The sequence below is a fragment of the Macrobrachium nipponense genome, chromosome 1 (assembly GCF_015104395.2).
Source record: "Macrobrachium nipponense isolate FS-2020 chromosome 1, ASM1510439v2, whole genome shotgun sequence".
Lineage (NCBI taxonomy): Eukaryota > Metazoa > Arthropoda > Malacostraca > Decapoda > Palaemonidae > Macrobrachium > Macrobrachium nipponense.
The window spans coordinates 187,630,192-187,652,526 of NC_087200.1; the positions used below are offsets into that span (position 1 = coordinate 187,630,192).

General features: G+C 39.6%; 1 protein-coding gene across 1 annotated transcript in view; it reads left to right on the top strand.

Moving 5' to 3' along the window:
- Positions 1 to 11,605: 11,605 nt before the first annotated feature.
- The window catches only part of LOC135219935 (Golgi SNAP receptor complex member 2-like), a 107,550-nt gene continuing 96,820 nt past the window's right edge, over positions 11,606 to 22,335 (top strand). The window contains exon 1 of the mRNA XM_064257167.1: positions 11,606 to 11,757. The gene's annotated coding sequence lies outside the window, so the exon portion shown is untranslated. The remainder of the gene's footprint in view (positions 11,758 to 22,335) is intronic.

Here is a 22,335-nt window from a genome sequence, read left to right on the forward strand (position 1 = left end):
ATAAACCGCAAAAGTAATCAGAATGAAAATATAAGTTTTCTCAAGAGCCCAGTAAAAGAGCATGTGTTTAAAGTGACTTTTTTGGGCAAAAGTCAAGTGCGACGAAAGCATCAGTCGTGAACGTTGCCATAATATAAATATGTATGTTAGAATGTATGTATGTATATATATATATATATTTATATATATATATAATTTATTGTAATAGCCACAATGCCTTTTTAATTTCTCGAATTCTTCGTGCGTTTTTTTTATACACTTGTCACTACAAAGCCTTAAGATCCACGTGAAAGAAATATGAAGATATGATGATGTTCGGTAGCTGGAAAACGAACCTGCGTTACAATGACGAAATCAGAAAAGGGTTTAGTATAAAGCCCAGCCACAAGAGACAGATATGGATGTCAGGGGATAGTGTTTTACTCCGTATCCTGATAAAATACGATGAAAGCTAAAAGTAGAGGTAGGAGTCTTTTCTCAATTTGTATAGAAAGCGAATGCCACTATATAAGACGCACAACGCTAAACATACCCGAAGACATAGACACTTCTTCAAGCAATACAAGTTGAAGACATATAGCAAATGTATCCACTATAGTAGATTCACATCAACCATGCAACTGATGACTAGGCCCGTCCTTTAAGACGCTCCTGATTGGCTGTTGATAAGCCAGTCACAGGGCTGGAAACTCTCAGTCTCTCTCGAGAGAGTTCACATAGGTAGTATGTATGTTCCACCTCTCCTAAGGGATACTTCTTTCAAATGTATCCCTCAGGAGAGGTGGAACATACATCCTGCCCGTGTGAACTCTCAAGAAAGACTGAGAGTTTCTAGCCCTGTGATTGGCTTATCAACAGCCAATCAGGAGCGTCGTAAGGGACAGCCCTAGACATCAGATGCACGGTTGATGTGAATCTACTGTAGGAAGTGCGTGATCACATAAACGCGTAACGCATCTTTTTGGTAATATATTTTTTTTTTTTTTTTTTTTTTTTTTTTTTTGTCGTCGAGAATGATATGGGTGTTGAACTCAGTCCTATTCTTGCTGTTTCTGTTACAGAGACTAGAGTAATAATGTTGACCAAAATCCTGGCCTGGGTCAGTGTTGGATGGTACAGTATGCAGCAAAACTCGAGTGACCTGATTTCAGTGATTTTCGTTCAAAAAGGGACTAACTGGCAACTCTTACCTTCTTCACATTTCTAATGACACTAAATTGCAACGGCGAAACCTTTTGAAACTTCGCTCAAAAAAAGATACAGTTCACTTAACATGGTTTTATAGTAAAAAGCTATATTTTTTGTATCAAAATATCAGCTAGATCATTAGAAAAACATTAACACCTTAATCTTAATTATGGTAAATATGAAAAGACGTAAATACTTAACGAATTTTACTTTTAAGCCATCATAGTAGTTTATTTAATGTAATGAACGTATCGGCGATGCAGTTGTGGGCGTGGCCTAACATTACGTCAACTGTGGTCATTTGCCAAACATGGTTGGAGCAACCCGACAGCGACCGGAAACGTCACCCACACAACAAGGAGAGCTATAGTTGAGCTCCATCTCGACAGATTTTCAAAAAAAAGACATAGCTAATAGTCTTAATATCAACAAGACAACTGTGTATAGATAGCTAAAACGATACAACGAAGGAGAAGGATTGAATAGCCATCCGATCTGGGAGACCCCGCGGCACAACCGCAGAAGAAGACGAAGTGTTGATTAACTTTATAACCGAACACCCATTTTCGTCATCATTTTCAGTGAAACGAGAAACAAGAATACAAACATCAGTTGACATTGTAAGACGTCAGTTTCGAGAAGCAATTTTTCCATGTAGGAAACCTGGGCGCTCAACAAAAAAAAAAAAAAAAAAAACCTCTACTTACACAGACGCATATGGACCATCGTCTCGGGTTTTTGCTCGAATATCTGTCCAAGAGCGAGCAGTTTTGGGAAACTTATATTTTGTGACGAGAAGACATTTGCAACGAACCAACAGAGAAGACTGCACTGCTGGCGTCCAGGAAAAAACCAGGTAATGAACATTTACTTATTTTGCTTTATATATTTTTTACGTGGTAGCCTAGGTGTGATATACTTTGTTATAGGCCTAGTCTGTATATATGCTAAAGATTTAATGAATGATAATTCCTCTTTCACTGGTTTTTTAAACCTGCTGACAAATATCTTTTAATGGAAGTTTAGGATGTAATCACACGGAGAAATAATACAAGAGAAGATATAAATTAATTTGAGCTAGGGTGGGAGTTGGGAATTGTCATTACTGAAGAAGCAGTTTAAATTTCTGTGAAATCCCGCCTTCGCTTCGCAGTGTTTGCTTGGCGGGAAACCAGTTGCAGAGGAAGTTCGTGCTAGCTTTCCTGAGTCTCGTGAATGTTTGAATACACATTGCACTGACTTAAAAAAGACGTTTAAGGTTACTATGCTATGACAACTTTTCTTATGCCTCTTTTCCGAATTCATAATATATACTATTAGGCCTATATAACCAAAGTTTTCTTGTAATTATTTTACTGTAAAACTAAGTCTGGCAGAAAATACAACTGACGTAGCTGTTTCTATTTAAAATGGTTTGTAATTGTATATTATCATTAATAGAGGAAAGGCGGCGAAAAGGTATAATTTTGTCTTTATAAGTTTTGATTAAATGCATATTAGAGAACTGTTTTCTCGGAGAAAAAATTCAAATAGGCCTATACATACTTGTGGAGATTTATATATATATTATATATGATATATATATATATTATATATATATCCTCCTATATATATATATCTATATATATATATATAAGATATATATATATATATATAGATATATATATATATATACTAATATATATATATATATAAATAAAACTCCACAAGTATATATATATATATATATATATACTATATATATATATATATATATATTATTATATATATATATATATATATATATATATATATATATATATATATAGTTTTATAGAATAACCTTATAGTATTTTCTTAACATTGCACTTCAAGTCTTAAAGTTAAAAGTTCTGTGTTATAGCAATATTATCGAAAGGATGGCTTAATAAAAGCGCCAGTCCTTTTTTTTCTTAATCCATAAGATTTATTGATGAGAGGAAGAAACTGCAGTTTAAAAGTTTCTTTTTCATATTTAAAAGTAAGCCCACTGTCATTGTTTCTCTCCGAATATCTGTAAATTTATATTTTCTCTAAATCCTTCTCTCTATTTTTTCAGGTTTGAGGATAAATATATCGAACCAAATCGACGAGGTGGGAGGATAACCGCGGGCCTTTGGGGTTGGATGGCGTCTTGCGGACCAGGTGCTTTAGTGCCAAATCCATGAGCGATTAAATAAAAGGCAGGCAGTATATATGTTGACATTCTTGACGAGGTGCTGATTCCATCTGTTAGGATGCAACAGATTCCGGAACCGTTGCCCATGTTCTTGGCAATGGACAACTCCTCTGTTTATAATAGCATGCCAGTGAGAAAATGGTTACAACAGCATCCAAAAGTTATTCGGATCAACTGGCCTGCAAAATCCTCCGGATCTCAATCGCATGGAAAATTTGTGGGGCCATTATGACAAAGGAATGGGATGGCTCCGTTCTGAACAGTAAACAAGCCATCATAAGCCATTGCTTGTCAGTATGGGAGTCTATGCGTGGGGAAAATATTTGTAGTAGACCTACGCTCACATACCTAAATATCAATCAATTCTCTCTCTCGCTCTGTGTGTGTGTGTGTGTGTGTGTGTGTGTGTGTGTGTGTGTGTGTGTGTGTAGCTATAGATACTAATTGAAAACACGTGTTTTAAAAGACGAAGTTGTGTTTTACTTCTATTTGTTTGATGGAATTTGTTATTTTATTTTATATTTCAAAGAAATAATTTACCGTATTTTTTGAAAATAATTATATGGTGGTTAATACTATTTACTTAACCTATACCGTTTTTATTATCAATTATATTCATTATTTGCTACTTGGTTTATTGATGCCTTTACTAAGTTACTTTCTTGGAGATTTACCTAGGATTTTCGTTAGACCCAACTAGTGAAGGGTGCATAGTGGCCCGCCAATGGCTTAGTTTGCCTGCCTTCGCCTTATCCGTAGGCCAAGTGCACTTCGCGCTTCTCGATTATATCATATAGGCCTAAGAAAAAATAATGACGAAGTATATCACACCCAAGACTGTGGAAGAATTTCACAAATCCTGCTTTATGGTCTTTTAGACACCCTTCATAAGTTGCAAAGATTTGATGCAACTTGTTGCAGTCTGTAATATAAAGTCAATAGCATTGGCCTCGACATTATTGTTTATAATACGTTACAGTTGTCCTTCTGTAGAATCTGCACTCGACAGTTGTAGCTGATAATATCACCTGATAGTCTTCCATTCGTAAATTAAAAGCAAAATAATAAAAAATTAATTGTATTTCTAATATCGAAGATTACTCTTCACCTTGCTTATTTATTCACTTATTTATTATTTACTTTTTCTTCAAACTGAAGAAACCCCTCGGAGACTAGACTTAATTTATTGCAAGTATCGAAATCATGATCCTGACTAACATTTGCTTTATACACAAACTACAAAAGCGAAAAGTAATAACTATGAATTCATATCCCAAATGCATCAAATGTTATCATTAGACTATGCTCTGCTCAACTCTTCTCTTTCACTCCACCGCGATGTCCTCTTCCACTGTGTCCAGACTGACGATTCCACGACTCATGGAAGTCACGGTGAGCAGAGGTTTTCATGCTACAGTAACTATTTAGTTTTCGTTCAGAAATATTGTAGCGTGAAATATTTTTGTTTTCCAGGTTCCAATATATTTCAACGATAAGATTCTATATGACAAGTGACCAACTTTTCTTCATACATACACATTTATAAAATATGAGATTTAATACTAATTGGCAACTTAAGAACAATGCTTGTCCAGTACAAAAATAAAAAAGTCGCACGGGTTTTGCTGCATACTGTACTAGAATTCAGGTGAATCATTTTCACATCAACGGTTGTATGTACAAACCGACGCCTATTCGATATGCCTATTGTTAATGGCAACCACTTTTTATACTGATTGAGAAAAGACTCCTACTTCTACCCCTTCCTTTGTATCCCCTGACCTCCATATCTGTCTCTTGTGGCCATTGGCGTCATTCCAGATTTCTCTTTTGGGGGGTTGGCTAACAAAGGTGTAGAACTTATGCTATGATGATGGTGGGGTTGGTACGTATGATGGTGGGGTTGGTACATCTGATGGTGGGGTTGGTACGCGAAGCAAGTCCTACCAACTGCGGGAACGGGGCGCTGTAAGCACCCTGGAGACATTTTTTGGAATTTTGCGCGCATTGTGGAGCATTTAAAGCCGTATAAGAGCTGTATGGAGATAATCAAGCGGCAAACAGGTGTGCCACACCCATCCATATATATATATATATATATATATATATATATATATATATATATATATATATATATATGATATATAAATATATATTTATATATATATATATATATATACACACATAAAACTAGAAATAAGAATGACAATACATGTAGAAGCACTGAAAAAGCCTGGTTCTAGTACCCAAGCAAAAGAAAGTGTGAGGTCAACTTATTTTTTTTTTATTAGAAAATAAATCACAAATGATGAAATAACAAAAGAATAGCTACATATACTTATGTATCGTGTTTGCAATTGTTAATGGAACGGTTCTCCATACGGTCATATTTCAGTCGTTGCGTGTTCACAAACTTAGCAGTTCTTGGTTAGTAAGACTCTTTCATTCAATGGATGAAGATGGAATGCTCGTTCAGCTGATCTTTACGAGATTACGACTAATGGCTGGGAGCATTTTTTTTTCTCTGCTAAAACTCATGAAAAATAGCGAGAGAGATCTGGCCAAAATTAGGCGATACTGCTTCTACCTCCCCCAGTCTCATGCGCTGCTGAGAAGATAGAAAGCGATCAAGCGTTGATCGTTTCAAAATTTCAATTAGAGGACCCTCTCCAATTTCCATCCCCACACACACACACATACACTCCCCTCCCTATTCATATATATATATATATAGATATATATATATATATATCTATATATATATATATTATATATATATATATATATATATATATAGATATATAAAAATATATATATATATATATATATATATATATATATGAATAACTTGATCACGAAGTATATAAAACGTGATGCTATGTATAAATAAAGGTTTTTTTTGCCACGAAGGAAAAAATGAAAAGCGAGATAGGCAAGTACTTTCGGTCCTGTTCGGACTCTTTACTGAGGCAAACTGATTTTACAAAGAACAACATAGTCAAAAGAAGGCTTAATATACAAACTGACACTACCAGATTAGCCATAAGGGCGATTTTCACTCTACAGAGAGGAGGAGCCGCCAGAGGCTAGCCACACCTTGAAGGATACCCGCAGTAAACAAGTGATTCTTCCAGAAAACAGTACATTTTGAAAAAGAAACACGGGAGCATATACAATTTAATATCACGAATTTTTACACACATTTTCCCAACAAAAATTATTATTAATGAAAAGACGAAAGAAAATATAAATATATATATATATATATAATCGAGCAAGAGAAAGAGGGAGAGAGAATATCGAACCAGAGAGAGAGAGAGAGACAGACAGAGACAGAGAGAGAGACAGAGAGAAATAATAACTATATACATGTGCGACTAATTTATTAGTTGTTCATTTATTTTGAGGTCCTTCATAAACATCTTACAAATATATGGGTCCAAATGGTACATTCCCAGGCTAATATTTAGGTTGTTTTTATTAGTGATTTGTATAATTGCCGATTCCAGTAAATTTCTTGAAACATAATCATTAGATCTAGCAATTACCGAGGTATCACCCCAATTAATACAATGAGATTTTTCACTCAAAGCTGGATAAACAGTGCATTTGAAGTCTGGGCTGTTCTAACTGAATACATATGTTGCTTTATTTATACTACACATAAATTTTTTTACTTGACTGACCAACGTAAAACGAAGGGCAATCCTTACAAGGAATTTTGTAAATGATGTTGTTATTTGTTACGGGACTATTCTTAATTAGCATATCTTTAATGGTATTGTTATAAGAGAACACTACATTAACATTAAACGATTTAAATATTGATTTTATGGTTTCAAATCCACGAAAATAAGGTAAGCTAAGTACATTTTTAGGCATTTCTTTTTCATTAATATCAACATTATAAAATGTTTGTGAGCTTTTTGATAACATAAATCAATTAAATGAGGTGGGTAGCAGAGATCGTTCTCTATCTTTTTTATGTATTCTATTTCTTGGTCCAGATATTGTGGACTCGTGATACGCCAGGCCCCTAGGTAACGTTAGGTTAGGTTAGATTAGTTCACAGGGAGATTGGTTAACTTGGGTGTGGGAAACATAATGAGATGATTTTCAAAAAGATTCTACGGTTAGTTTTTAAGGTATGGCGTCCCGTTTATTTCATGGAAGGCTTTCAGTCCTACCGGTTACAGTTTTCAGGAATATTCACTGGAATATTCAATTTATAGAATTTCTGACTAAGAGTCCTCTGCGTGTTTTATAAAGTGACGGGGAAAGGTGACATGAGGCCTGCTAAGTTTTTGAGTGAAAATGATCGAGACTTTATTTCACAAAACTGAGTGTCAGAGAATGCCTTCCTTATGGGGGATGGCGAGTCTGTAGAAATGTGGTAAAGAATGGTTGACGAATCCATGTAAAAAAAAAAAAAAAAAAAAAAAAGTCACTGGTAAAAAAAGTTAACATTATTCTTTCCCAGGTAGTGACCTCTTAAGGGTTTAAATCCAGTTTGTATCCACCTTTGCGGCATGTTTAGTACAAGCCCGTTGGCGATTACCGTAAACACATAAACAAAAGACTATATATATCATAAAGATAATAAGATTGCGAATTTTTCCCTGTGCCTTCATTACCGGCCACCATAAATTAATTTGACTATTTTTCCTAGCCCAATTTTTTTTGTGAATTTATTACCGGCCACCGGCTGCATTACCTCCATATACGTGGAAGTGAGGGAATAAAAGCTTGTTTTAAAAATATTTCGTCAGTGCTGTAGTATGAGAGCGAGAGAGAGAGAGAGAGAGAGAGAGAGAGAGAGAGAGAGAGAGAGAGAGAGAGAGAGAGAGAGAGGAAGAGAGAGGAGAGAGAGGAGAGAGAGAGGAGAGAGCGAAAACTTTACGGTAATGTTAGTTATTGTTCTGGTGCATAATCACCTCCTCCTGTAGGGTCACCATCTGAATTTCTTTATCGAAACACATGAATGGCCAAGTTGTACCCATACACGAAAATATGAAAAGAGGAAACCAGACTTGACATTTCGTACGGCTGCATTTTATGCTCCGTAACACGTCATCGTGTTTTTCCTTGACATCCGGAAACACCTCCTTACCTTGACCAAATTGGCTCTTGGTTGGTAAAAAGAACATTACTTTTAAAGTTATATGAGTTATATGAGTCGTACGAGGAATTTTAAAAGGTCCTTTTCTAGGCTTACACACTATAAGCAATATATTTATATGAAGAGAGGATTTAATTTTAGCTGGGAGCTGATGATGAGTTGGTATACTGGCAAACATTTTTCTGTATTTATGTTTTTGAAAAGCCAAATGGAATATTTCATAAATAATGTTTGCTGAGAAGTTTCCCTTGATAGAAGATGTTATAGAACGGCTTGGCACTATTTGTAGCAAGCCTTTTATCAATATATAAAACTGTAACAACTGTAAATTTGTTGGAATCATGAGTTTCATATGATACGTAGAGCAGTGAGAACAGCAGATACACATTAGAGAAAGCTTAATTTAGTAGGATTACTAAAAGCAAAATTTCGTAAAACAAGAACTCAGTCTAGACTAGGAAGGCGTAGAAAAAGTGGGCAATATTCTTAAATTAAATCGATTTAAAGTGCTACTTATCTTTGATTGAAAAATTGGAAAAATGGGTATATATGTTCTGTGTGAATCATCAGTAACTGAAAACTATTAACGTGAAAATTGCTAATGCAAAGATACGCAATTTTTTAATCTTTTTGCTATATTAAAAGAGATCTGATGATAAACTAAATGCTGTAGGCAAAGGTTCTTAGGTTTCACAGCACAAGAGATAATTTGCTCTTTTCACTGATCGAGTTGGAATGAGCCATAGGAAATGGCGCAGACCTTATTTGACCCTGATGACATTTTACGTATTAGAAATACTCCTGGGTGAATTAAAGTGTTCATATTCAGTTAATGAATAAATTTCCAAGTTATGCTTCCTTCCTTTTGCCTGGAAATTAGCAAGGTTTTTTGCCCATTTACACCAGGAAAAAATAGTTTGTCATTAACTAACTACCATCCCCTTGTGTTAAAGTCCTGTCTTAGTGAAAAAAAATAGAGGTCAATTAACATGATATCTTAGATGTACCATTTATCTCTCTGTCTCAATATTATAGGTTAGAAAAGTCATTACCTTATGTGGAGATATTTATACGACTGTGACCTAAAAGGAGAATTACCACTTTTCACTGAAAGTTTTCAAAATCACACAAACTGCAGGTACAAGTAGGAGCAACTTTTCAATTACTTTACATATATTACGCAGAAACAACACTTCTAGGTAGCATACCAAGTATTTCCATCTATGCATTGTTAAATAATGGTATTGCAAAGATAATCCAATGAACTAAATTTATACATAGTTTTGTTGATATTTTTTTCATTGTCCTTTGTAGTCCTAAGATGGTGTTAGCAACGTTCACTTTGGTTTCATGTACAGCCATCCACAGGGATGATTCCTTGTCTGGCGGACCCGTGTACGTTTTCAAAATAAGGTGCTTGCTTCTGTATTTTATAATATAATTGTCTGTTAGTATTTTCTCGTCAGTATCATAGCTCCTGGATAATAGAAGAGTCTTTAGTTCTTTTTTAAATTTGCTTTCTTCTTGTATGATCTTCACTTCAGTCTTGGTGGACAATGTTCAAATGCTCTCTCACCTGACTAATAATTTGTTCTAGGTTCAAATAGCTTATATATGCTTCATTGCATGTCTTATCATAATATTCATTTCAGGTCTAAAGAAGCTTAAGCAGTTTCTCAGGGATGTTGGTTCACCATGTTTTAGTGCTTTAAAGGCTGTAAGAAGTATTTTGTATTCTATTCTTGCTACTACTTGGAGCCAATGTAGCTCAATCAGTGCTGGGGTTATTTTATCACGTTTTATTAATCTGGCGGCTCTGTTTTATACTCCTTGCAATTTTCTTAGTAGGTAGTTGGGGAGACCGTATATACAGTATAGCGTTGCAGTAGTCAAGCCTCGAAAGACTTTGGTCACAAATTGCTGTATTCAGAGGATCTGCGTTTAGGTTTTTTCTAAGAAATGCAATGTTTCTAATGTGATAGTTACAGCTTGGTTTCAATGTTCGTCAAGCGCTTAAATGGACTGGAAAGTGTAGCTTTGAATTTTCAATAACAAAATTGTGGTGGTTCATTTCTGTTGTCGAAAGGGGGTGAGGTCTATCCAGATCATGATCCACTGGTAGATAACAACGAATCCCTTACATGAGAGAAACGTCATTATGTTGAGGTAATATATGACAAAATAAAATTATATAAAATAAACCGAGGCCCTGGTATGACAGAAAGAACGTTCCTTGGGGCTACTATTAACTAACACACTTCCATAGTAATTTGCTTGACCTACAAACCAGATAAGTCTTAAGTTCGTTAAAGGTAATAAGATCATACTTTTCTTGCTATGTTCACCACACATTATCTCACGGGACTAAATAAAGCAAAATATGTTACCAAGATAACTTATCGATGCAGTATTAACATCTGCTTCTCATAATAATGAAAATCTTTAACTCTAATCACAGTGCAGTAATCCCTGATTAATGACTTCTATCAGCATATTTAGGAAAGAACTACTTCATATTTTTGTCACTAATGCTATCAGTAGACTCATATCCCGTGGGACCACCCATCACATCGCATCGTAATCAATCCTTATCTTTTCTTCTGTCGGACTGACATCTGGGAGATATGGGTCACATCGTTCTTCTTCGATTTCGTTCGTAAATTTCATGGATTTCAGACCGGAATTCGGCCAATCGTTTGACTTGAACTTTAGTAGTTAAAACCGATACCTGATACTGCAATTGCTGGTTCATTTAAAAACTACTTTTGCAAACGGTTTGCTATCGAAACGAGCTTTTATGAGCTGGTTGTTACATTAAGGACATGTTTTTCATCTCTTATTCTGTGGAATGCACCAGGAAAGCCAGTTGTGCTGTTACAGGAAAATAACTTTGTTGGAAAGTTCTAAACTAGAAATTTAGTGGTGTATGCATACGTTTATAGTAATGATATGCACACTAGCGAGTAGTTCCCGTGTAACTCTTTTTGTGGTTGAAATATTGCTTGTTATCTATTGTTTATTTATGTATTCCCACTTCATTTGAAGTCTATCAATACTGGCAATGTGAGTAAGATGAGAGATGTAATACTAACGATAATTAAGCACAGTGAAATTCTACTCGCCAGTAATACCTTATACGATCCAAAACAATATTGAAGTATCAACATAATCACACAAGGTGGAAATTGACGCCACTTTACTTCAATTCCTTAATACACGTCACTCTTGTTTACATTACGTCAGCTGATACACGGTGAGTGCCAAAGGGTTGTGCATATGTCATTGATAATAAATGTGTATAGTAGTTAGCTGTACTTCTGCTGATGTGAATTGCTAGAGAGTATTATATAACGATGCTTCCCTGGTTATTTTGGTGCTTTATCGTCGCCAAAGTACAGATACCTAGTAGTGGCTAGGTAGTCCAGTAGCCTATGTTCTCGTAGTTTAGCGGACCTACCTACAGGTAACTAGGTAGGGGTAAGCCTGGCTGGTACATTTTCGGCTTTTGTATTCATAGGTAGGCTATATCAGAAACGCACAAGCTACCTAGGTAGTTGTTAAGTGTAGCGGGAACCCTTTTCGTATATAGAAATTGTGAATAGCCAAGGCACCTTGTCTGACCTGCCATCAGTCAAAGTTGGTCTGAACTGAGGCCTACTTTGTTTCCTACTGTACCTAGGTAATAGGGCAAGGAGGTAGTGTAGAATGGTCTATATTACATTTCCTTGACTAAATTGCTGTTTTGTGATGATAGCTTATCATTTTGGGGGGTAGGCTATTTAAGGCAGATTGCTCGCCCCCCACCAAGTCAGGGCATGTAGGTAGTAGCCTAATCCCTGGTAAAGGTTAGGTTAAGGCCAACACTAACGTTCAGTTAAGTATAGGTACCTGTACTGTTATGCCTGTACAGTCGGCCTGTGCAGGGAAAACTGAACCCACTAATATTCAGTCTTTTCTTTATAGGCATAACTACGCAGGTATAGGGTAAAGCACCGCTGCATGGTCACTTTTCCAAAAAATAACTTTAGCACTTCCAGTATCCTGAATCATACCCCAGTCATAACCCAACCAGCGTGAAAGCAACACCTGTAAGACCTCTTGAAGTAAGTGTTTTCTCCCAAGTCACAAAATGATGCCATAATTTGCAGTTTAACAGAAATTAATGAAAGTCTAGCCATGGGCAGTGCAAACTTACCACTGTGACGCTTTCGAAATTTTTGCTTAAAACACCTTATGTTTAGAAGATTGACGCCATCTCAATGTTTGCGGAGTCATTTGTGTTAACAAACTTCCCATTTCCTGTGCTAAATCCACACACCACTTGTACCCATAGATGCTGGAACACTTTCTTCATAACAGTCTTAAACGACGAGGGTGTATCGGCCTCCGGACAGGTAAACATAGCGATTGTTCAGGAAGAAGAGAAGTGCGCAAGATAACGTTTACATAGTTAGATAAAGACCAGAATAAGGTTATGAATTGCATTTATTTATTAAGTATTCGTGGTAATTCATTTGAAAATATTTGTTGTTGTAAAAGTAACCTGATTCCTGACACAAATTTCATCGGTTTTGCTGTGAACATTAGCTACAGTGTTGTTCGTGCTTTCCTTTTTTTTTCATCAGTGTTGCCACTTATTTTGTGTTTACCCTCCAAACTTGGGATAAGCCTTAGCGTATCTATTTGTAATATATATATACGTATACATAAATATCAGAGCAATTTTTTCAATATTGCATTACTATGACATTTAGAATTCATGGAAACAGTTTGTAAAAGCATCGGCATATGTGCCAAGTTCCACTAAATTGGCAACGATGACTTGCCATTCCTAGAACACATTAAAGATTACATTTGTTTCAGCCATACAATTATTAGAAATTAATAAATTATTTCCGCCATACAATTATTAAAAATTTGTTTAAAAGTCAAAGTAGTAATATAGACTTGAATAAATGAAAAGTGCTAGCAAAAAACTGAAATCTTTTTGTCATAAACAATTCACTAACCCGTCGTCTGCTCGACTCGTGGATTCTGGCTACCAGACGTACAAAATTATTTCCACCATGGCTTTGCCATAAACAAACACGTGTTTTAAGTTGAATTTAGAGTGAATTAAGAATGAAAAGTATAAAATTACAATCAAATATGCACTGTGGAGTTTCATTTGTGATGGCAGCAAGGATAAAACCATGGATTGCGGGGTAAAAATGCATTTCACTTCAAAACATGACCCTGGGAATAAGACGTCTCACACTTTCACTAATATAGACAAAAAAATATTTTATTGTGCTGATTACAACTACAATCTTGAGTAATATCAATAAACGTTACATAAGTACACAAATATTGTTCAAATGAGTGTTGGGAAGCCGGGGAAGGATGAGTCCATCCGTGAGTGTATGCCTGGATTGTGCATGTGATGATACCATACCATATTGGATTTAAAAATTACCTTAACCGCACATATTTTATGGAGACTTTGCTTGCTTATTTTACTTCATATGGCAGTTTCATATATCTAATTTTGTTGATAAAACTTCTATCTTTTCATACATTCAACTTACCTGTCAGATATATACATAGCTATCGACTCCGTCGTTCCCGACAGAATTTCAAATTTCGCGGCACTCGCTACAGGTAGGTCAGGTGATCTACCGCCCTGCTCTGGGTGGCAGGGCTAGGAACTATTCCCGTTTTCTAATCATAATCTCTCTGTCGCCGGCTGTATCAACATTGTTGTTATTCTCCTCCTGACTAGATTTCGTTTTTCGCAAAGCTTTTGATCATCTCTCGCTGATATTTGTGACGTACTTGGATCGTTGTTTGGCATTCGCTATCGTGGACTGTTTTTTGGACTTGGTTTTTGGAATTTGTGAATATGTCTGATTCTAGTGTTAGTTTCAGAGTGTGTGTGAATGAGGGCTGTAAGGTGAGGATTCCGAAAGCTTCGGTAGATCCTCACACTAGTTGTAGGGGGTGTAGAATGGTTAAATGTTCGATTGAGAATACGTGTAATGAGTGTGAGAATCTGAGTGCACAAGAGTGGAAGAATCTAACTTCTTACTTGAAGAAGTTAGAGAGAGATAGAGAGAGGAAGGCGGCTTATAAAACCCGCAGAATGTCTGCCTCTCATGATTTACTGTCTAGCTCTGTAGCTTCTTCCTATGATGATAATAACCATTCTGTTTCAGCCCGTTCACAACTTGCTAATCCCTCTAGTTCTGCTTCGGAAATAGCAGAACTTAGAGCTTCCCTTCAGAAAATGCAGGAAAAAGTCGCAGCATTGGAAGGTAAGGAAAGTGAATGTGGCAGTGATATTAGTTGGGTTCACCCCAGTGTAGTGGAGGGGGCGTCTGGTCGTCTCTGCGACGCTCCCAGGCCTAGACCTCTTCCAAGCTCCCTGGCCCGGAGGAGAAGGAAAGTCGAAAGCCGTACGGGGGTTGTGGAGAATCCCCAACGATCAGGCGTCCCTTCGGCAGAATCGATCGTATCGACTGCCAATGACCGCTATAGGAAAAACATCCTTAGAGAGTGCTTTTCGTCGTCGAGTTCGCCTTCGCCGAGAAGAGGATGGAAGGAGTCGAATCTTTCCCGTCCTTTGAAGAGGCAGGTTAAGAAAGAGCATGAGCTCAAATTCGAGTCCCGAGCGCTTCTCAGAAGGAGGAGCGCCTTCGGTAATAAAGAGGGCGAGAATACAGTCAGACTCTGGGTCTGGAAGAGATCCTAGAGCGCCTTCCAGATCTCCCTCTCCTAATGCGGAGATTCCTCAACCAAGAAAATTTTGAAGAATATGCAAGAGCAATTAGCCTTGTTAGTAGGAACTCGTGATAAGGAGCCTACTCGTAAGAAGGATGATAGGCTTCCTATTAAAAGATCTAAATACCTATCTCCTGCCAGGCGCGACGCATCCTTCAGGGGAGTTGTCGCACAGGCGGCCATCTCTGGGGGGGGCGGTGCGCTAGACAGGAGAGAGGTAAGAAAGGAAGCTACTCCTGTCAAGAGTAGGGCGCCAACCAGAAGCCAGACTCCGAGTAGGCGCAACGAGCCAGTACAAGATTCAAGATCTTCAATCAAGCGCCAAGAGTTAGCTGAAGAGGAAGATCCTGTTAGAAGTAGAGCACTTGTGAGAAGGAAAGCGCCTACTAAACATCAGACGCATGCTAAGGATCAGGAGTTATTCGGAACGACGTACTCCTACAAGACACCAGGAGTCGTCGGCCTAGATACTCCTCCCAGGCGCCAGGAGTATTCTGAACTAAATACTCCTCCCAGGCGCCAGGAGTATTCGGAAGCTTATACTCCTCACAGGCGCCAGGAGTACTCTGCACTTAATACTCCTCCCAGGCGCCAGGAGTATTCGGAACTTAATACTCCTACCACACGCCAGGAGTATTCTGAACAAAATGCGCCTACTAAAAGCCAGGAGTATTCGAGGCGCTTTGCGCCTGCCAGGCGCCAGGAGTATTCCAGGCGCGTTACTCCTCCCAGGCGCCAGGAGTATTCCGAAGCTTATACTCCTCCCAGGCGCCAGGAGTATTCGGAACTTAATACTCCTACCACGCGCCAGGAGTATTCTGAACACAAAATGCGCCTGATAAAAGCCAGGAGTATTCGAGGCGCTTTGCGGCCTTGCCAGGCGCCAGGAGTATTCCAGGCGCGTTACTCCTCCCAGGCGCCAGGAGTATTCCGAAGCTTATACTCCTCCCAGGCGCCAGGAGTACTCGGAACTTAATACTCCTACAACGCGCCAGGAGGATTCTAAACAAATTGCGCCTACTGAAAGCCAGGAGTATTCGAGGCGCTTTGCGCCTGCCAGGCGCCAGGAGTATTCCAAGCACGTTACTCCTCCCAGGCGAGATACTCCTACTGTACACCATGGCGCATTCCTCGTTATGAAGAGCCTGACACTCGTAAGAGAGTAAGAGAAGAGTCAGTAGGAGAAGAGAGGCCTTCTCCTTCCGAGCCTATCAACCCAGAAGATGCCTCGGAGGACGAAATGAAGGAAGGATCTTCTAATTATAAAGTTCTTTCGCTCCCTTCTGTTGGAGGAATATGGAGACTCTTTGACGCCAGCTGCTCTCCCCCTTCCTTCGCCACGATCGCAATTTTCAAGCACGAAAACACTCAAGTCTTCCTCTTTCCTTAAAATGAAGCCTGCCATTTCTATGAGGAGAGCTCTACAATCTCTTGACTCCTGGTTCAAAGAAAGAAGAAGGAGTTAGGAAGGACGGTCTTTTGTATGGCCTCCCGCTAAACTTACAGGGAGGAGAGGAATTTGGTACGAAACGGGAGAGGATATGGGATTATCTCTGTCCGTTTCAGCTGAGTCAGACTTCTCGAGTTTGGTGGATTCGTCGAGAAGGCACGCCTTGAATGCAGCGAAGGTTACATGGGGCTTTCGGAAACGGACCACCTCATCAAGGGACTTTTTCATACTTTAGAAGTTTTTAAACTTCTTAGATTGGTCCCTTGGGGTTCTGGCCAAGAAATCTCAAGAAAATGAACAACTCGACCCAGAAACCCTGAATTGCATCCTCGCCTGCATTGATAAGGCTGTTCAGGATGATTCGGCTGAGGTATGCTCTCTATATTGGTGCAGGGCTGGAGTGTTAAAGAAAAGGGCGGTGTCACAGTGCATTTCCTCACGAAGGCCGTCTCTCATTCACAGAGAGCCGCCTATTGTTTGCGCCTCTCTCTGAAAACCTTTTTCCCGCGCAGTTGGTGAAGGACATCGCGCATTCTCTGACGGAAAAGGCCACCCAGGATTCTTCCTTAAACAATCCTCAAGGAAGAATAGGCCTGTGGCTAGTGAGGAAAAGAAAGTGGCTCGCCCAGCTCAGAAACAGCCCTTCGAGGAGGTCTTCCAACTAGACCGATCGCAGAAGGAAGTCAACCGATAAGAGGGGCAGGTCTTCCTTCGTTCCTTTAAGAAAGGGAAGTGAAATTCTGTCCTCCAGACACCCGTAGGAGCCAGGCTACATTATTTTATTTTGCGAAAGCCTGGGAAGACATAGGAGCCAACACTTGGACGATGTCGATTATCAAGAATTTTTTTTTTTTGTGGGGTATCGCATCCCATTCAAGGACATTCCTCCCTTGACAACATCTCCGAGGGAATTGTCCGCCAGATACAGGGACCCTATTCTGAGGGATACTCTTCGTCAGATGGTGGAACAAAGATGTGGGACAAAAGAGCAATAGAACTTGTGCTGGATTGCAACTCCCCGGGGTTTACAATCGCTTGTTTCTTGTAACAAAAGCCTCGGGGGGATGGAGACCGGTACTGGACGTAAGTGCGCTGAACAAATTCGTGCGAACAACAGAAGTTCAGCATGGAAACGTCTGCCTCAGTCCTTGCAGCACTGCGGCAAGGGGATTGGATGGTGTCCCTAGACCTTCAGGACGCATACTTCCACATCCCGATCCACATTCGTCGAGGAGGAAGTACCTTCGATTTATGTTCGAAGGAAGAAATTATCAGTTCAGGGCCCTGTGTTTCGGCCTGTCCACGGCTCCTCAAGTCTTCACAGACGTGATGAAAAATGTAGCAAGGCACTTACATTTGAAAGGGATAAATGTCTCCCTGTACCTGGACGACTGGCTCATCAGAGCCAGGTCTCAAAAGCAGTGTTTGGAGGACTGCGAACAACAACTGGAATTGACAAAGTCTTTGGGATTGATCGTGAACCTCGAGAAGTCTCAGATGATCCCCAGCCAGAACGTGGTTTATCTGGGGATTCAGATGGATTCTCGGGGTTTTCGAGTGTTTTCCATCTCAAGAGAGAATAAAGAAAGGCTGTGCCACAGTATCGAACTTTCTATGGGAAGGAGCGCACTTCAGCGAGGGAATGGCTGAGCCTTCTGGAACCCTTTCCTCGCTCGAACAGTTCTTTCTCCTAGGAAGATTACATCTTCGACCGCTTCAGTTCTTCCTAAGAAGAAGTTGGAGTTGGAAGACAGGTCAGCTCTCGGACACGTTTCCAATCTCGGAAGAGATAAAACATCATTTGAAGTGGTGGTTGGTTCCATTAAAGGAAACAAAGGATGTCCCTGCAAGTACGGAACCCAAGCCTGACATTGTTTTCAGACGCCTCGGAGGCGGGCTGGGGTGCAACATTGGGACCCAGAGAAGTGTCAGGCACCTGGTCGGCAGAACAGGCCTGTCATGGCACATAAATTGCAAAGAAGCTCTTGTTAGCGATTCACCTGGCGCTAAAGAGCTTCGAACACTTAGTCAGAGGCAAAGTCGTGCAGATAAATTCAGACAATACGACAGCTCTGGCTTATGTCAAGAAGCAAGGAGGGACGCACTCTTTTGCTCTGTACGAGCTGGCACGGGATCTACTGATTTGGGCCGAACCAAAGGAAGGTAATTTCCTAACAAGGTTTGTTCAAGGGGAGAGGAATGTGAGAGGCGGACAGATTGAGCAGGAGATTCCAGGTCCTTCCCACAGAATGGACACTCCACTCAGAAGTCTGTCAGAGCCTTTGGCTCCTTTGGGGGAAGCCTCAAATAGATCTTTTCGCCACATTCCTCTCCAAACGGATAGATACATTTTGTGCCCTGGTGGAGGATCCCGGGCTTATGCAACAGACGCCTTTCTCCTGGACTGGTCAGGAATAGACGTTTACGCTTTTTCCCCCGTTCAAGATACTGGGGGAAGTAGTCAGAAAATTCGTGGCATCCGAAGGAACCAAGATGACTCCCGGATCGCTCCGTATTGGCCAGCTCAAATTTGGTTCACAGAGGTGATGGAATGGACAGTGGACTTCCCCAGATCTCTTCCAAACAGAATAGATCTGCTCAAACAACCCCACTTCGAGCGGTACCATCAAAATCTACCCGCTCTTGCTCTGACTGCCTTTCGACTATCGAAAGACTTGTCAGAGCGAGAGGGTTTTTTCTCAGCCAGGCAGCAAACGCAATTGCTAGAGCCCGCAGATCATCTACGAGGCGTGTACCATCGAAGTGGGAAGTTTCAGAAACTGGTGTAGGTCGAAGAAGCTGTCCTCTTCCAGTACCTCTCTGACCGAAATTGCAGATTTCCTTCTGTTTTCTTAGACAAAAGTCGCATCTCTCAGTACCAACTATTAAGGGGTACAGGAGTATGCTCTCAGCAGTCTTTAGAAACAGAGGATTAGATCTAACGAATGTATAAGGATTTGCACGACCTCATTCGTTCATTCGAAACATCTAAATCACTTGTACCTAAGGTTTCCAAGCTGGAACTTAGATGTGGTTCTTAAATTTCTTTTCATCAAATGAATTCGAACCAACTTCACACTGCTTCGTTCCGTAATATCACTAGAAAGTGTTTGTTTCTGATCTCTCTTTGCAACGGCAAAAAGAATCAGTGAGTTGTTTGCACGCCCTTGAATCAAGAGTTGGCTTCAAAGGAGACTCCGCAATTTGTTCATTTCAGTCCCTTTTTCTGGCCAAAAATGAAAACCCTTCGAATCCCTGGCCAGGAGCTTCGAAGTGAAAGGACTTTCTAGTTTGGTGGGCAGAGAGGCAGAAAAGATCCCTTTGCCCAGTTAGAGCTCTAAAATTTTATCTGGACAGGAAGAAGCAGTTGGGGGTTCGCAGAAAGGTCTTTGGTGCTCAGTGAAAGACCCCAAGAGAGCAATGTCCAAGAACGCTTAGCCTTCTTTGTTAGAAGTGTTATCACGGAAGCTCATAAGAAGTGTCCAGATGATTCTTTTAATCTTCTAAGAGTGGGAGCCCAGCGAAGTTAGAGCATCGCAACTTCGGTGGCGTTCCAAAGAAATATGTCACTAAAGAACATTTTGGACACAACTTATTGGAGATGCAACTCTGTGTTTTGCATCCCATTATTTAAAAGACGTGTGAGTTACGTATGATAAATGTTTTTCGTTAGGTCCGTTTGTGTCAGCACAGACGGTTCTGGGTAAAGGAGAAAGCACCAATCCTTAAATTATGTACGTAACCTCTTGTCGGATGTGTTCTCGGGTTTCGTTTTGGTGTATGGGAGTGTCAGTCAGTCGCACAGGCGGCCTTCACTTCTCTTCATTTGAAAATCGAGTGACATCTGACTATTGGAGGGGTAGGGGCACATTTTTGTTATTTTTGTATGTATGAGTTTCGAGTTTGTGGTGTTTGCAAAGAGTTTGGGTATAACTCTAGGCAATCTTAGAACTAACACGGGTTAGGATCTGGGTGATCGGGATTGGTTGTGTGCTCCTTAAATTAGTGCTGTTGTCATATAAGCGGATGTGCTCCCATTGACAAACGCCAGTTAGGATTCTGTCGAGTAAGTGGGAAGAGACCCCATCGACAGATCCACAAGAACTCTTGGCCACAGATCACTATCTCGCTAAGGCTCTTGAGATGAAGCAGACTCCTGGGCAGAGCCACGAAGTCTTTCCATCTAAAAAAGGTAGGAACTAAGGTTTATTAATACCTACAACATATGTTGTTAACCTGTCTAGTCAGTTAGTAGCTGTCTCTTGCCCCTCCACCAAAGGGTGTCAATCAGCTATGTATATATCTGACAGGTAAGTTGAATGTATGAAAATGACATTGTTATGATACAATAAAGTTTCATACATACTTACCTGGCAGATATATACAATTGAAGACCCACCCAGCCTCCCCGCAGGAGACAGGTGGAAGAGAGATTATGATTAGAAAACGGGAATAGTTCCTAGCCCTGCCACCCAGAGCAGGGCGGTAGATCACCTGACCTACCTGTAGCGAGTGCCGCGAAATTTGAAATTCTGTCGGGAACGACGGAGTCGATAGCTATGTATATATCTGCCAGGTAAGTATGTATAAAACTTTATTGTATCATAACAATGTCATTTTGAATGGTATGCTTAATTATTGAATTTTATTGTTGTTTCACCAATTGAATATCGAGTGAAAAAAGTGACTGTTTGACAGACCAATGTCCGCACAGCGGTGTTTTACCCTAACTGAACGTTTGTGAGTTCAGTTGCCCGCACAGGGTGATTGTGCAGGTATAACTGAACATCAGCGTCAGCCTTTAAGGGAAGGGGAAATTAGTAGGCATTGGTGTTGAAATAAATCCTTTAATCGTCTTGTATGTCAGTCGTAAACATATGAAAATACTAAATTTGGTTGCATTTTCAATTTGTAATTGCAGAAACAATGCACAACTCCATTACATCTTTACTCTTTAACTTTGGATTTGTTCATGAAACTTACCTGTCAGATATATATATAGCTGTATTTTCCGAAGTCCGACAGAAATTAAAAAACTTACGACACACGTAGTGGGAGTCAGGTGGTTAGTACCCATTCCCGCCGCTGGGAGGCGGGTATCAGGAATCATTCCCATTTTCTATTCATAATTTTTCTGTCGCCGGTGTTGTAAACACAGTTCAGCACCTCCGTCTTGATTTAGGAAACTTGGCTACTATAAGTACCCCTTTTTGATTTTTTTGGTATCTTGACTTTGGATCGGTGCTAGGCACACGTTGATTGTGGATTTGATTGATTTTGGCTTGATTTCTCTTTAAATAAGATGTCTGGTTCTAGTTCTTGGCTAGCGCCAGGTTTTGTACCAAGAGTGATTGTCGAGGTAGGCTACTGAAAGCATCAGTGGACCCTCATACTTTGTGTAAGAGTTGCAGAGAGCATGATTGTATGTATGAAAGTCGCTGCAAGGAATGTGAGTGTCTTTCTGACTTCTGGATGGAGAGCGTATGAGTCCTATCTGCGTAAGCTTGAACGGGATAGGTTAAGGAGTGGTCTTCCTCCAGGAGCGTTTACAGGTAAACGTCAGGAGTTCATGTTTTCTCCTACTAACCCTCCTTTAATCACTACTCCTAACCCTGTAGTGTT